This window comes from Heterocephalus glaber, unplaced genomic scaffold, assembly GCF_053883595.1.
Source record: "Heterocephalus glaber isolate CG9 unplaced genomic scaffold, H.glaber_assembly_v1.0 deba00001523, whole genome shotgun sequence".
Taxonomy (NCBI): Eukaryota; Metazoa; Chordata; class Mammalia; order Rodentia; family Bathyergidae; genus Heterocephalus; species Heterocephalus glaber.
In genome coordinates, this window is record NW_028258327.1 from 20,893,974 (window position 1) to 20,899,897 (window position 5,924).

At 40.6% G+C, this 5,924-nt stretch overlaps 1 pseudogene; it reads right to left on the reverse strand.

Moving 5' to 3' along the window:
• Nucleotides 1-1,908: 1,908 nt before the first annotated feature.
• On the reverse strand, nucleotides 1,909-5,215 carry LOC101704981 (arginine and glutamate-rich protein 1 pseudogene; annotated as a pseudogene).
• Between the last annotated feature and the right edge of the window lie 709 nt (nucleotides 5,216-5,924).

Sequence of the window (5,924 nt, forward strand, 5' to 3'; positions counted from 1 at the left end):
TGTTTCTAAGTGTCTGCCTACAGGACTCCATTTGAGTTTGTATGTTAATAAAAGGTGAGATATGGCTTTGGGAGTGTTTCTACAAGATCAGGGACACACTCTACAGCCTGTAGGGTATTTAAATCATAAATTAGATATTATAGATTCAGAGTAATTCATTAAAAGTGTAAGCCCTAAAAAATATAGTTAGAACATTTTCATTCTCTTTCAAGAGGCAAAAAAAAGCAGCCATTCAGGTTCTTTGATTATTGGTTTTTCTGTTTGGTAATGCAGTTGGAGTCAATCATAGCTTTTGTCTCTAGAGACATGTTTTGCTAAAGATTGCAGATCCACTCTCGAAAAGCTCCTGATCTTAATTGTCCTACTACACCTGAGATGGTTAAGATTCAGTTCTTGTGGCATACTTAAAGGCACCCTTCTGTCCATTCTCCACTGTCTTCCCCCTGAGAAATAACACAGTTCTCAACAGTGTTTGGTTCAAGCCCCTCTGTAGCTGCTGGACTTCAAGACAAAGCTTCCAGAATGATGAGTTTCCCTTCCCTGGAACCCTTCCAGAGTAAAGCTGACCTTCACCTATCTCTGGGCTGTATAGAAAACTGGTCTAGGTTTAATCCTGAAACTCTCAAAATTAAATGTAAAAGTTTTAGTCAAAATTTATCTGTCTTCAGCCCTCAGGAAAAATTAGAAAATGGTAAGAATAGCTAACCCAGCTCTGGCCAGTTCCTTGCACCTCTAGTCTGCCACCACTGGCACTGGACAAGATAAAGTCTAAGGGACACCTTAGATTTAGCACAGAATAAGAGGGACAGACAGGGATAACTTCTTTCCCTCTGTTTCTTTTCAAAGTGGAAAAAAAAACTTTCATAGGTGGACATCTGCAGCACAGCAGGTTGGAGTCTTGGCAGGCCTTCTTTCCTTACTGTTTGGAATTCATGCTTAGCTCCAAAGAATATCACCTAGGCTCCTTCTACACCCAAACCCAGCCTGAGCACACCCCCCTGGGGATAGTTAAAATTGCCTTTAACAGTGTGTCCCTCTAGAGGGAACAGTTATATGTGGTTATCAACTATGGCTATCAAGGCAATAATAAAATCCCTGTATAACTAGGTATTCCAATCAGATAAATTGTCAGCCTAGGGCCAATCTTAAAAATGGTCTTTGCCTTCACATGTGTAAAAAATCTTTATTCCTTTTGATTATTATTACAAAAGATCTCCGTTAATTGACCTACAAAAAGTTCTGACTACTCTTATTTATAGTTACAAACCTAGAAATTTTAAAAGGGTAATTATAATTCAACTTGGCCAAATACATTTGAGTGCACTCTTGTCTATCTTTTCAATTTGTTGCAACATGTTCAGCTGTTTTGTTTGAGCTCAATGAGTTTTAAATTCTTTTTGGCCTTTTGGATTTTCTGAAGATGTTTTCCTGTAACTCAAGTTGGTTTATAGATAAATGTCACTAAAGACATGCTTTTCCCAGGTTGTCAGATGATCCAAATGATGTCAAAACTGGTTTTATAAATACACTATATATTGTTGTCTATATATAATAACTTTGGAAACTTTCATTTGTCAAAAATAATGTGTTAATTGCTACCATTTGGCTCTCATAGATCACCCAAAAATTTGTTAAGATAATTAAATAAAGACCCTTAGGCTTAGGAAAACTACTGGACAGGCTTCACCTTGGTGAATAAAGGAGTAGCTTCCTGGAAAAAATTTATTCCAACCTTTGTTCATAAAGGGAACCTCAATAATTTCCACAGCTTTGTGGGAAATACATTGTTAAACATATTATTGTGATATATGTACATTGGTCATGGTCAAATGGCTAAGTTTCTGTGAGAAAACAATAAGGTTTTATTAAAAATGCTCTCAGTACAAAACTAAAGGACAAAGGATTTCATATAATTGTGATACTTACTGTTGTTTTTTTTTAAAATGGCCAACTTTTAATTTTTTTATAAATATATAAAAAACCAAAAAGTCAGCAGAACCAGCATTGCGATGTTACACAGAGTAAAACTCTGAAGACAGTGGAGCGGATCAGTAAAAACCTTATCAGACCACCCACAGTTTCCCAGACCACATACAGAATCTCTTTCGAAGACCACATACAGAATCCAAACAGATGAAAAATACACATCACTGTCTTTAGAAGACCTCAATGATTTGATAAGGATTTGACAATGGAAGTTAAAGGGGAGATAAAAGGGATTGCAGAGCATAGCTCCTACTAGAACAAGCTAACTTTCCAGATTTTCCAAATTAAAAAAAAAAACACAAAATTAAAACAAAAGAAACACTTCAACATGAAGCTACCACACAAAGTTCTTCCATTTTTCTTTGTAAAAATTTCAGTTTGCAGTTTAATCCTGGGATTTTAATGTGAAGGACAGTTTTGGCCTGGACTTTCCTTTGCCCAGGATAAGTTTTTGTTCTTCTTTTTGTTGTCGTTGCCGTTCTTGCTCTAGTTTCATCCTTTCCTCGTGAATCTTTGTTCTTCAACAATTCTCAACTGTTCTTCAGCCAGTTTGGCTTGTGCTTCTGCAATTTTTCGGTTATTTTCTTCCAGTATTCGCTCTAGCTCCTCATGTTTTGCACATTCTTCCTCCTCTCTAGCTTTTTGTGCTGCAAGCTCAGCTTGTCTCTGTCACTCGAGTTCTTTGAGCAACTGCTTTTCCATGATGGGTTTCACTTCCTCCACCCTTCGGAGAACTTTGCGCTCAATTTCATCCTTCCTTTTCTCCAGTTCTTCCTCTACCCTTTTGGCCACCAATTCTTCCACTCTTCATGCTGTTTCTTCCTCAATGAGTTTTTCTTCTATTTCCTGCTGCCGAATCTTTCGCTGCTGCTCGAACTCGGCCTTCGTCTCCTCCTTCCCGTGCTTCTGCTTCTTGTCCAGGCTGCTGAGCTTGCTCACCGTGCGCCCCAAAATGTCGATGCGGTCGGGCGGGGGCGATGCGCGCTCCTGCTCCCGCTCGCACAGGGACTTGGCCGCATTGGTGGAGCGCGAGCGTGAACGGGACTCGCGCGGCCGGCTGCGCTTGCTCTCCCTGGACTTGGAGCACTTCCGCACGTGCTCCTTGTCCCGCGAGCGCGAGCGGGAGCGGCTGCGCTTCTTGTTGTGCTTGCTGCTCTTCGCATGCATGGAGCGCGAGGAGCTGCGGCTTCGCAAGTGGCCCCTCCTGGCGCGGTGAGCCGACCACCGCCGGCCTCCGGCCCCTCGCGCGCACCCCTTGCCGCTCCTCCGGACGCGAGCTGGCTGACCTGCGGAGGCCGGGGAGGGCGCGCTTCCTGTCGGTTGGCCGTCTGTGTTCCTCCGCGGGGCCCACACCGCCACGCAGGCCGCCTCCGACGGGAAGGGTGCAACTCAAGGAGTCGCTAAGATGCCAGCTGCGGCTGAACCGGCCGCCCTTCCCACTATCTGTGATACTTATTGTTATATCATGGTGTATATATTCATGCCTTCAAGTGTACAAGTCTTCTAGGATAGTGTTTATGGTAATGATCTTTTTTGATTCAGGTATCTGCCTTTTTCTTCCACTCTAGCTACTTGTGATAAGAGGTACATGTCAAGCTAGTACAAGATAACCAGTCAAATAATAGTTTTCCTAAAAACTTATGTGATGTATATGTTATATGTGTCACCACACTTAGGGATGCTCAGATGCCAAACAATCTCACACACTAAAATTAGAGGCTAGACATCATGAACTTCTAAGGTACATTTTTAGGCCAATATGTACGTTAAATAAGAATTTTCTTTATGTCATTTAATGTCTTGTGATTAGATGGAGGTGTTTGACTAAAAGAGTATTCCATACTAAGATGGACATGTAAGTGTTACAAAGATAATGTCATCATGATTGTCATGCCAAAATACTATATATGGCTCTTGATCTTAAGTTTCTCTGTTTAATGTGTAACTGTTTTCTGTTAACATTCTAAAGGGATTCAACTACTAAAATTACCATGGTTGGTAAGAAATAACAGTCCTTTAACTGTATTTTATATTTCAAAAGTGCTTAATGTCCAGACAAAGTTATAATAGTTAAACTCACGGCTTCTACTGTACTACTAATGTCACTAATCCCTTCTGTGTGTTCAACAATTAAAGTTTGGAGATCAAAACTAGAAAGGTAACTAGGCTAAAGGTCAGCCAATATTTTGACCCTTGGTCATCAAGGTCAACAAAGAATCCAGGACAAAGGGAACTTTTCTACTGGATGCTATATCTTTGGTGAGTCATCCCAGCATCCTGAGCAGAGAGATTACTGGACACCAGAGGACAAATTTACCATGTGTCAAAGGATGGTCACCAAAAGAGAAAAGTCTCCGATGCTTTTGGGAAAAGAAATATGGTCAAGCAAGGCTGTGACCCATCCTGACAGCTGACACTGAAGAGGAGCAGAGAGGCTCTATGCCTGGTTCCAAAGTAATGCCTGAGGAGACTTAACTGACCTTGATAGACAACAAGAGGTTGATTTTGATCAAGACATGTCTTGCTTTAACTTAGTTTTAAACACCCAGCAGAAAAGAATAACCAAAATAAGTATAAAATAATGTCAGAGTAATAAAGCTAGCTATAAAAAAGGGCTCCAGTCACTGACACCTTCTGGCATTTTCCAGCTATACTGGTAGCTGACCAAAGTTATGGATCAGTAGAAAAAAACTATGATAAAATCTGTAAGAGCTCAACTAGAGTTTTAAAATGTCTTAGCTAAAATTGTTCTTCATATTGTCTCTATTTTGTTACAGCTAAAAGTAGAGAGACTTACAAGAAAATATCAAATTTAAGTGGTAACAGGTTACAATCACTATTTCAGTTTCTAAGTGTGACTCTTTCCCCAACCTGCCCTTCCACTCTAGTGCTCATGATCGGATTACACATGATCTAATTTCATAAAAATTTTGTTTATTCTTGCCTAGAGGCTGCCAGACTCCAAGCAGTCATACAAATGGAACCAATGACAAATATATTAGACTTCTTTTACCAGGATCCACCAGATCAACCTTGTAAACAGCTCATAACTGCTAAATTACAATACAATTTCTATGTCAAATTCTGAAGTCCCTTGGACTTTCTCCTTATCCTCTTTCTGGGAGGCTATTATCAGTTCCTCCTTGTGGAAATGCTTCTTGGCTGTATTCATAGCAATCCTGTTGACCTTCTTATTTGGCACATGTATTTTTAACTGTTTCTTTGGCATTGTCTCCTCCAGACTCAAAGCTATATGCCCACCCAAGATGACAGTGCCTGACACTTATCAAGGGCCTTTAGGTAGACCCTCTGTAGAGTAATTCTGACTGTTGATCACAACTATGACCCTTTTTAGTCAGAAGTATCTAGAAAAGTCTTTGCCCTTTGCCCCCTCACAGCAGTTAGGGGATACTTCTTTAGAGGGGGGAATATTGTAGATGGGTAAATTAATTAGATATCTTGTAGGCAGATAGACAGGGCCAGGCTTTGAAGAACCAACATGGAGGACAATCAAGACATGTTCACTGAAGGCCAGCATTGTAAAAGAAGAGAAACTACCACAACCACATGACATGAATAGCAGTGATTGATACCCTAAATAGATATCGATCACCTGGGTGGGGGACCAAGATCTTCTAAGAAAGATCCCTGACTCACCTCTTACCACTGAAAATCCTTGCTCATTACTTGTATGCTTGCTACATGACTTGTTTCCCCATTGGATCCCCATTTAATCAGTATTATCTAAGCAACTGTACTTGTAATCTTACTAGTTGACTATAGTTTTGTTCCACCTTGAACCTGACTCACCTTGTGGCTTTGTCCCATAATACACCTTTGAGATGTTGGGTGAGCAGACAACCGACTTCCCAGGCCCCCTTGTCTCTCTTAGAAAGAAGCGTTCTTTCTCTCAATACATTTTTCCTATTCTTAACCTC